This window comes from Carcharodon carcharias (assembly GCF_017639515.1).
Source record: "Carcharodon carcharias isolate sCarCar2 chromosome 27 unlocalized genomic scaffold, sCarCar2.pri SUPER_27_unloc_1, whole genome shotgun sequence".
Lineage (NCBI taxonomy): Eukaryota > Metazoa > Chordata > Chondrichthyes > Lamniformes > Lamnidae > Carcharodon > Carcharodon carcharias.
The window spans coordinates 3,612,965-3,624,123 of NW_024470624.1; positions in this window are offsets into that span (position 1 = coordinate 3,612,965).

Genomic DNA, 11,159 nt, shown 5'->3' on the forward strand with positions numbered 1-11,159 from the left:
CCAGGTAGAAGTGTGAATCTTCCTCAGGTTTCTGAACCAACAGCGGTTTCCCTAAATCCTGCCCCAGGGGTCCCTCAGTTTCTCCACGGATAAAGTCCAATTCACAAGACCAAGATGGTTCTTGAAACCCACTTTTAACGCCTGAATTAATATTAACTCATCTCGAATCAGGTCCGTTGTCATTAGACAATTGGTCATTGTTGTTACTGGGTTAGTTTTATTGGATTTAACCCTTTCTGTACATTATTCCATGGAGCAGTACAATTGGACTGTTCAGGATCTTTCTTTCTATCTGAGGTTCGACAATGTTATGAAGCAAGATGGAGAGGATTGCGCAGTTAATTCTAGCCCCACATCTTCACAGGTCATAACAATAGTTTAAATGTTTAATTCACCCACAAACAGGTCAATTGTTACCCTTTGATACTGTTATTACCAGCTGAGAAAACTGTAACCAGGCTTCTTTCAGTAAACACAAAAGATTGAATTATTATAAAACAAATTACATTTTAAAAACAAGTGAATGAACTGGTTAACATACAGCTTGTAGTTTAAAAGTGCAATGATTTTCCTCTTTTAAAAAAAATATTCGAACCCCCATACACACATACATACAAGAGGACAAAACAAACACAGTCCCCTGGAGAAGCTGGAGTATGGGAAAGTTTCTTTTAAAAGGATAACATTTGAAGAGATCACAACACTGTTGATCTAACAGAATTCTAGTCACAATAGGTCTGGAGGTTCCTTCAGACGGATTTTCTGGTTAAACTGTCCTTGATGACTCTTATTTGTCACAACTCTGCAGACCTTAGAAAAACAGACAAATTATCCTGATGGGACATTTTTGAGGAAGGTTTAAGACAAATGTGGGGCAGAGAGAGGGAAAGAGAGAGTATATTTTGCAGCCTAATTCTAGGGCAAACACATATTCTCAGACTCAGCGTTCTAAAGGACTAAGATATTCAAAGAATACTTCTCTTCGGCCAGGTGTTTTCAGCCAACCAGCAAGAGTCTTTAGCCTGGCAACAGTGATTCTTTGTTAATTTAGATATACAAAGTATCTCTTCCCCGTCCAGGTGTTCCCTCTGGGTTGTTTAATTCGGCCGTGGTTTATCGAAGAAAAGCACATTCACAGCCCTGAATTAAAATTCCAGACGTTTAAAAATAACTCAGGAGGGAGAATGTCCAAAATTCACTGTTCTTCAAATTATCCAAAAATGGGCTCCTCATAACAAGATCATGAACGGTTTACATCGAGGACATAAAGATAAACTGTTTCCTCTGACAAAAGGTTTGTTAATCAGAGGATACAGATCGAAGGTCATTGACATAAAAGCCCGAGGGGAAATGAGGAAGATAAATCTTTAGACAGTGAGGTGTTGTGATCCGTAATGCACTGCTTGAAAGGCTGGTGGAAGCAGATTCAACAAAGGGAATTGGATAAATCCTGGAAAGGGACTAGTTTGCAGGGCTCATGGGGAAAGGGGAGGATAGTGGGACTAATTGAGTAGCTTTTTCAAAGAGCCAGCACAGGCACGATGGGCTGAATGACTTCCTTCTGTGCTGTGAGACTCGGTGATGACAGATAAATAAATGTGCGTCTGTAATATGTACAGTGACGTCAATAGTATCTGTAATTCTCTTTGTGACATTTCAGAATTTTATCCCTTTCCTTCCAGTTTATTTTCATACAAAGAGAACAAAAGCAAATCATTTTCAGTACATTGAGAGCCCCGATGTCTATTCTCCGCCAGCATTACACAGGGGGAAAAGGGCTGGATTCTCAGACCAGCAAGTCAAGGCTCCCTCTTTAAATGGCCACTTCCCACAATGGATTCAGTGGCCTCTGAAGGGAAGCAGCCTCGGTCCACACTGGGAGTTGCTGCCCCACCCAGTTAGCTCGTGCTGGCTCATGCTCCTGCTGGACGATCTGCCTGTATGGATAGGAGCGTGTCAGTTTAAAAAGAAACCTGCATTTATATAGCGCCTTTCACAACCTCAGGGTTTCTCAATGTGTTTCAACGCCAATGAAGCTCTTTCTGGAGTGTAGGCACAACGGGAAACGTGGCAGCCAATTTACCCACAACAAAATCCCACAGTTGGCAATGTGATGATTACCATGTCACCTGTTCTTACTGATATTGATTAAGTGATAAATATTAGGCCCTAGGACAAGTCCCCCTCCAGTATTTATCCAATTCCCTTTGTTGAATCTGCTTCCACCAACCTTTCAGGTAGTGCATTCCAGATCACAACACCTCAATGTGTAAAGATTTAGCTTCCTCATTTCCACCCTGGCTTTTCTGTCAATCATCTTCAATCTGTGTACTCTGGGGAACAATCCTTTTGTCAGTGGAAACAGTTTCTCTTTATTTCCTCGATGTAAACTCTTCATGATCCTGATCACCTCTATCAAATCTCCTCTTAGCCTTCACTGCTCCAAGGAGAACAACCGTGGCCTCTCCAGTGTGTTCACATCACTGAAGTTCCTCATTCCTGTCCCTGTACTAAAACCCTGCACCCTTTCCAAGGCCTTGACACCTTCCTGAATTATGGGGCCCATATATGCAGTTCATTTCTAGAGAAATAGCATTGAAAAGCAGAGAGATGATGTTTAACTTGTATCAAAGCTTGGTTAGACTACGTTTGGAATAGTGTGAAGTTTCTGGGTCCCCATAATTAAAAACAGGGATAGAGAGGTGTACGCTGACCTGGACAATAGATTTTAGTTTAACTCGACCATCCTTAGGGAGTTTTTACACTGCATTCACTGTATTAAGCTAACAGGGTCAAGATGGCATTTTATACTAACACTGGGCTAAAAAAAGCCATGTATTCTGTATCATCTATTACATGTAATTAATCAAGAGTTACCGTGGAATTACTAACAAGCCAGAAACACACTGAACTAAGCAGTGAGACTCGATGTATAATTGAAGAATGAGTAATTAATCAAGTAGTTGTTAAGACTCGATAGGATACTAATGTTTGAAGTTTAAAATATTAATTTGCTGCTGTAAACACTGCGCGTGGCAACAGAGATCACTCCACTACAGTCCATGGCCATCTCAGGCACCTGTAAGAGGATGAATGGAGGCTTGTCTAAACTCAGATATAAGAAAGGTTCTGAACAGTCCCATTGTTCTGCTCCATGGAACAATGTACAGAAATGGTTAAATACAATCAAATTAACCCAGTAACAACAATGACCAATTGTCTAATGACGACAGACCTGATTCCAGATGAGGTGATGTTAATTCAAGGATTAAAAGTTGCTTTTAAGAACCATCTTGGGTTTGCGAGTTGGATGCTAGGCAGGATTATGGGAAATCCCTGTTGTTTCAGGAGCCTGAGGAAGATTCACACTTCTAACTGGCTTGTTGCCAAATTGAGGTGGGGAAAGTCGCTTGTTTATTTCATAAGTATACCTATTTCTTTCAAATAAACACTGACATGATTTGTTATTTTGGAGTCCGATCTTGCCTGATGGTTAAGGCTCTTTCAAATTAAAGCATTTGAGAGGGTCAATTTGAAATTTGGGGGTTTAATTTGGAACCTAGTAATTAGGCGCTGCAACCAATTTTATTTACATACCCCACTAATACTGACAGGGGGCCTCCAGAAGGTGCAAGAAAGATTCACAAGGATGATACCAGAACTGAGAGTGTTTTAGTTACAGGATGGATTGAACAGGTACGGAATATTTTTTCTAGAAAAGAGAAGGCTGAGGGCTGACCTGACAGAGGACTTTAAGGTTATGACAGGGTGCGATAGGGCTGATGTCATCAGGTCATCACTGTCAGTACAGGTAGAAATTCAGAACTGACAATTGTAGTTGTTATGAAACAAGTTTCTCCCACTTAATCTAGAAACCTCTGTCCCCCACAATCGCCCACATTCTTTTTGATTGTAATTGTAACTTATCCGACGATTCTCCTCCAGCTTGCCCCCCAAATTATCCTCCCCTGACTCTCGGGTTCAGTTTCACACTCACCTATTGCCCTCCCCAATATGTCAGCCAGGTGTCTAAATTGTTCACTTGAAGTGAACAAACTGTTTTGCTAATGGGGCGTCACAATCAAATCGAATGACTACCTCCATGTACTTTGGTCGTTGCGCACCCCACCCCCACTTTCCATCCCAATGCCAGAATATGGAGACTGGGCTCCAGAGGAGTAATGGCGGCCGCAACTCCCAAAATCCCCCGCACTGGGGAAACCGCTCTAGCGGCCGCGTGGGCGGGCGGCCCGGGACAGCGCATGTCCAAAGGAGATGGGAAGCTGCGCATGTGAACCTGCTGGTTTTCGGAAGGAACGCGCATCTGAAGTGAGATGAAGACCGGCACTAAGTCCGCGCTCTGATTGACCGCGGGGCCATTGTCTGTTCTGTATTCCAGCCATTCCCATTGGACAACAGCTCAGCGCGATTGGCGGGCAAAGTCTCTCCCACGTGGGGTTCCGCCCTTCATTGTCTTCAGGTGGGGAATTGACAATGGGAAGTCTGCAGACTCTTGTCCTCCAGCCAATCAGAGCGCGGGGGTTGTGTGAATGAAGATTGAGCTTCACACAGACTAAAACTTCTTCCTGTGTCCAACATCTGTGAATAAAACACTTTCTTTTCTCCCCCTTTCCATTTCTTTTCTCATTCTGGGGGGAAATTGTTGACTTGCAGGAACTGAAGGGAAAGGAAGTAAATCCAGGGAGGGTGCAGACTCTGGAAAGGTTGGCCCAGGTCTCTCTCTCTCTCTCTTTTTTAAAAACATTGAAATCCTTTGCTCCCTCAGCTTGACACATTTATTTGTCTGGCTAAAAGGATGGTCTCTTTCCTAATGTTCACAATTAAAGGGCTGGTTTCCCCAGGAGATGGCTGACATTTAAGGGCACAGTAAATACAGGACAGAGATATGTCCAGTGTTGTTTTGTGGCACATATTAGGTATATTGTTTAAGATTCTGTAACAAAGTTAACTGATCATTATTTCTAGTCTTCTAGTACTCTAGCTATGTTATATATTTCCAATCGTAGAGTCATGATGGCACAGAAGGAGTCTATTCAGCAACTCTGGTCCTTGCCAACTCTCTGTAAAGCAATCCAAAAAGTCCCATCCCTCTCTATATCTCCATAGCCCTGCACATTTGTTACTTTCAAGTGTCCATCCAATTTCATTTTGAAATGATTAATCGTCTCTGCTTCCACCACCCTCGTCATCATCGAATTCCTGATCATGATCACTCTCGACCAAAACAAAGTTCTTCCTCAGATTCTTCCATTGCCTCTGATCAGTAAATATACTTAGATGTAAATTTTCAGATTTCGGACCAGAAGGAGCGAGCATGGATCTGTTGATCAGCGTGAATCAGCACCTTAAGGAGAATTGTGAGGGTGTATATCAGGCACAAGAGTGTGAGAATGGAGGGAGTGTTGCAGGGCAGAGATTTACAGCTTTTGGGGAACGAGAGAGGAAAGGGTGTTCCACAGCAACTAGAATTGTTTGTTCTGAATTTATATTCAGTGTTGACAGTGATGACTTTTGTAAACTCCTTTTACAGGATGATGGAAGAGGAGGGTTTGCTGACCGAAATCTCAAACAAAACGTCATATCAAGATCTCACAGAGTCACTCACTTCATTGGGACCTGAATATCGTTGGCCTTTGAATCCAGAAGAAGAAATGTTTGCTTGTTCTGTCTGCTTCAGAAGGTTTTAAAATCAACATGATTGGAAAAGCACCGAGATACACACACCCGAGCGAGTGTGTTCCTGCGCACTGACTGTGGAAGGAGCTTGAACCAGTTACACAGACTGAAAAATGTTGGACCATTCACAATGGGGACACCATACATATACTCCATGTGTGGATGAGGCTTCAACTGATCATCAAACCTGGAGAGACACAAGGACACCCAAACCATGGAGAAAACGTGGAAATATGGGGACTGTGGGAAGGGATTTCGTACCCCACCTGCGCTTAAAATTCATCGATGGATTCACTCCGGGGAGAGGCCGTTCACCTGCTCTGAGTGTGGGAAGGGATTCACTCACTCATCCCACCTGGTTGCACACCAGCGAGTTCACAGTGGGGATCAGCCATTCACCTGCTCCATATGTGGCAAGGGATTCACTCAGTCATCCCAGCTCATTGCACATCAGTGAGTTCGCACTCGGGAGAGGCCATTCACCTGCTCTGTGTGTGGGAAGGGATTCAGTAGATCATCCACCCTGCAGAACCACTGCGTAGTTCACACTGGGGAGAGGCTGTTCACCTGCTCCGTGTGTGAGAAGGAATTCAATTGGTTAACCAACCTTCTGAAACACCAGATGGTTCAAACTGGGGAGAGGCCATTCACCTGCTCTGTGTGTGGGAAGGGTTTCATTTGTTCATCCAATCTGCTGACACACCAGCGCATTCACACTGGAGAGAGGCCGTACTCCTGCTTGGAGTGTGAAGCGATTCCCTAATTCAACCAACCTGTGGAAGCACCGGAGAGTTCACAGTGGGGAGAGGCTGTTCACCTGCTCTGTGTGTGGGAAGGGATTCACTCAATCCTCCAACCTGCTGACACACCAGCAAGTTCACACTGGGGTGAAGCTTTTCAAGCTGTTCTGAGTGTGAGAAGGAATTCGCTGATACATCCAGCCTGCGGAAGCGTCACCGAGTTCACACGGAGGAGAGAGGCTTTTCAACTGCTCCTTGTTCATCCGAGCTGCTGAGACACCATGGCAGTCACACCGATTAGAGACCTTTTAGATGCTCTAACGCTGGGTGTTAATTGTTTCAATTGAGGTTAAAGGTGGAGGGCATTGATTGGATGTAAGCGCCTATAAAGAGTTACTTACTGAATAAATAAATACCAAGTTAAGATTGACTCCAGTTTCTTCCTTCACAATAAGGCTGTCAGGATTATAACATGGGAACAGAGAATGCTTGCCTAATGGTGAAGGATTGAAACTCACTGGCATTGTCAATTCCTAACAAAAGTAAAATCAGAAGTATAGTATTGAGTGAGCAGGATGCCCGTCAGTTGGATACTGATGGAGGTTTGGATCTTCCTCCTCTTGGTTCATTGATGAGATTTACAAGAAAGACAATTAACTCCTGTCCCAGGCACCCTTTGCCAATGCGATTTCCCCAATCCACATGTAGATTAAAGTCATCCATGACTAATGCTGTCCCTTTCTTACATGCCCCATTTATTTCTTCCTGTACACCCTGTCCTACCATGTGACTACTTCTAGGAGGCTTAAAACTACTCCCACAAGAGACCCATTACCTTTACTATTTCTTATCTTTACCCAAACTGATTCGACATCTTGCTGTGTCGAGCCAAGGCCATCTCTCACGACTGTACTAATGTCATCCTTAATTAACAGAGCTACTCCACCACTGTTTCCTAGGTTCCTATCTTTTTGGAAATATCAAATACCCTTCAATATGTAGGTCCCACCCTTGGTCACCCTGCAACCATGTTTTGTAATGTTTATTAAGTCATAGATATTCAATTCTATCTGTGCTAACAATTCATCAATTTTGTTAGGAACTCTGTACACATTCAGATACAGAGATTTTAACTCTGCCTTTTTACCATTTTTGCACTCTCTGGTCCTACCTGCTGGTGCACTCTAAAGTTTGTACTCTCTGTCCTTTCCTGCCATACTCTGGTTATCATTATCCAAATCACTACTTTGCTCTGTTACCTCATTATTTCCTTTTGATTCACCACATCTCCTCTTGCATGATCCCTTGCCCCCACTATTTAGTTTAAAGCCCTTTCTACCACCCTCGTTATAAGACTCCCCAGAACACTGGTCCCAGCACGATTCAGGTGAAGACCGTCCCAATGGTACAGCTCCCAATTTCCCCAGTGCCAGTGCCCCATGAATGGAAATCCATTTCTCCCACACTGGTCTTTGAGCCACGCATTGTTATGGCGCAGCTGATGGTAAATGCTGAGCTGCCCAAATCCCAATGGGAAACTTGAAACAGCTGCCAAAATGGTTTTTACAATATGGATATTATGAGGAGAGTTTCTGAAATCAGGAAATAATGGCCCTGACTATTTATGATGATCTTAATTTAAAGTAAACATTTATTAAAAGAATAAAAAGAGTATAATTACACTTAAATACAAGAACAGCTTCACACAGTAAACTGTACTTTAAAACAGTTCCATAAATCTTGACTTAACTACCTTCAGAGCTAACCTTCCCCTTTTCTGTTCAGCAACTATCCTTATAGGTTCTAAAATCTATAGGGTTCCAGTAATTTTTATCACACAGTGCTTTTTCCTTGGAATGTCTTCTCAGGCTGGCAGCAACTAGAACTTGCATTCTGGCCTTGTTCACATTGTTTTCTGGGAGATACGACCAGCTATCCTGCTGTCTTCTGGGAGATCTGACCAGCCATCCTGCTGTCTTCTGGGAGATCTCAGCAGCTACCCCCTCACATAGGCTTCAGTATTTCCTTAAATGTTTTCCTTCCCTTTGATCTCTATTGTCTCAAACAGTCTCTTCAGGAATGCTTTCTTCCTAGAACTGATTACACTCATTCTTTACTTTAGTTCTTAGACTTGAAAAAACAAACTTACCCTATCTTTACCTTCCTTTCACCTTTTTCAACCTGGATATATCCCATTTGAACTAAAACAACTTAGTTCAATATTACAACTTAATTCAACATTCAATATGATGGTATAGTGCTATTGTGACTGGATAGGTATTCTACAGACCCAGGATAATGCTCTAGGAACCCGGGATCAAATCCCACCATGGCAGATGGTGAAATGTGAACTCAATAAAAATCTGGAATTAAAAGTCTGATAATGATCACGTAGCCATTGTCAATTGTTGTAAAAACCCACCTGGTTCACTAATGTCCTTTAGGGAAGGAAATCTGCCGTCCTTCCCTGGTCTGGCCTACCTGTGACTCCAGACCCACAGCAATGTGGTTGACTCTTAAATGCCCTCTGAGCAAGGGTAAAGACTGTCCTAGCCAGTGATGTCGACATCCCATGAACAAATTTTTTAAAAATTGCTTTATGTAAAACAATATTGCTTTATTATTTTTTTATGTAAAACTCTGATTGAATTTCCTCTTGGTTCCTTAACATATCAAAACCACTTCTTACTGTTGGCTTTAGTCGCTCTAGCTCTTAATCCAATTACCATATTAACACCCCCAACAGCCTGTTTTCTCATTTATAATAAACATGACAGGGTTATTAGCAGAAGAAAAATATTACAATTCCTTGTTTTCTTGACAGCATTCATCTCTCTAATCTTATTGATCCTACGTCAATTTGCTGGTCACTCAGGTAATACGCAGAGATTATTACATCATTATTATTATTCCACTATTAAAATGGAGAGAGATTGCAGAACTCTGAGGTACAGAGGGACACTGGGTGTCCTAGTACATGAATCACAACAAGTTAATCCGCAGGTACAGCAAGTGATTTGGAAGGCAAGTGGAATGTTGATGTTTATTGTGAGGGGAATGGAATATAAAAGCAGGGGAGTTTTACTGCAGCTGTATAGGGCCTTGGTGAGACCACATCTGAAACACGGTGTACAGTTTTGGTCTCCTTATTTGAAAACAAAATAATTGTGTTAGAATCAGTACAGAGTAGGTTTACTTGACTCATTCCTGGGCTGAGGGGCTTATCTTATGGAGAAAGGTTGGGTCGGGCCGATACCCATTGAATTTTAGAAGAATGAGAGGTGATCTTTGTGAAACATATAAGATCCTGAGGGGTTTTGATAGGGTAGATACCACAAGGATGTTCCCACTTGTGGGAGAGACTAGAGCCAGCGTACACAGTTTAAGAATAAGAGGTCCACCATTTAAGATTGGGATGTGGAGAATTTCTTTCTCTCAGAGGGTGGATAGTATGTAGAATTCTCTTCCCCAGAAATCAGTGGAGGCTGGGTCATTGAATTTATTCCAGGCAGAGTTAGGCAGATTTTTGATAGGAAAGGAAGTCAAGTGTTAAGGAGGGGGAGGCAGGAAAGTGGAATTCAGACCACAACCAGATTAGCCATGATTTTATTGAATGGCGGAGCAGGCTCAAAGGGCTGAATGGCCTACTCCTGCTCCTAAGTCACACGTCCCTATGATCTAGTGGATGCCAATGAAGGATAGTTGGTCTTTGACAGGTTTCGAATGAGGGTGAAAGCATCTTGAGCAGATCTGGATATCACAACAAGAGACAGGATTCGAACTAATAGGTGAATGACCCGCATGAATGACCAGAGAACAATTAACAGGTGTTTCAGGTCTGACTCAAAGTATCATTATGTGATGAACTGCCCAAAGTGGAAAATCAGGGTCTTCGAAGTGACACATGACACCGAGAATTCTGAGGCTGAAGATGATGATACGCTGAAGGAATTGTACTAATCACAAGGAGCTTTGGTCCAGTGATGAGTGTATTAGTCACAGACTCATTCAACTGTGCTGTGCTAGATAGTGGCTGCACCTCGACAGTATGCGGATTAGATTGGTGAACATGTTATCCAGATTCACCTCATAGTGAGGATTAACACAAGGTTAAGGAGTGTGAAAGTTCTAATTGTTTAGGTTTGGTGATGTCAGTACGTTGTAGTCACAAAAAAGTCACTAAATAGCTGCAGTCAGCCACTTTATCAATGTTGGCTGTTAGACTTCACCTCGATAAAACATTTGTGTAATTAATAATATGTTACCAAATGATACTGTATGTAAGCTTAATGATGAAAAGGCTTCCCTTGCCTGTCCCTTTAAGTTCCAGATACTGTAATGTCGCTTTAAAAAAACTGGTGTTAAGGTCAGGAAGGTGTCAGAGCACCAGGTGTTCCAGGACACCCTGTTTAGATATAAGTTATAGTTCACAGTTAGAAGGGGCTCCAAGCTGATTGATTCAATTTGTTGTGGGGAAGCTAGGAAACTTTTCCAATTCATTCCAGATTTTTATTGATTGAATTCAAATTGCACCATCTGCCATGGTGAGATTCAAACCCACGACCCCAGAGCATTACCATCTGTCTCTGGATTACTAGTCCAGTGACAATACCACTAAGCGACTGCCTCCACATTCTTTAAATTGTCTGTCTAGCATCATAACTTTTAATGTAGTTTCCCAATCTACCACAGGCAGCTTAGACTGGTACCTTTGTCGTTTCC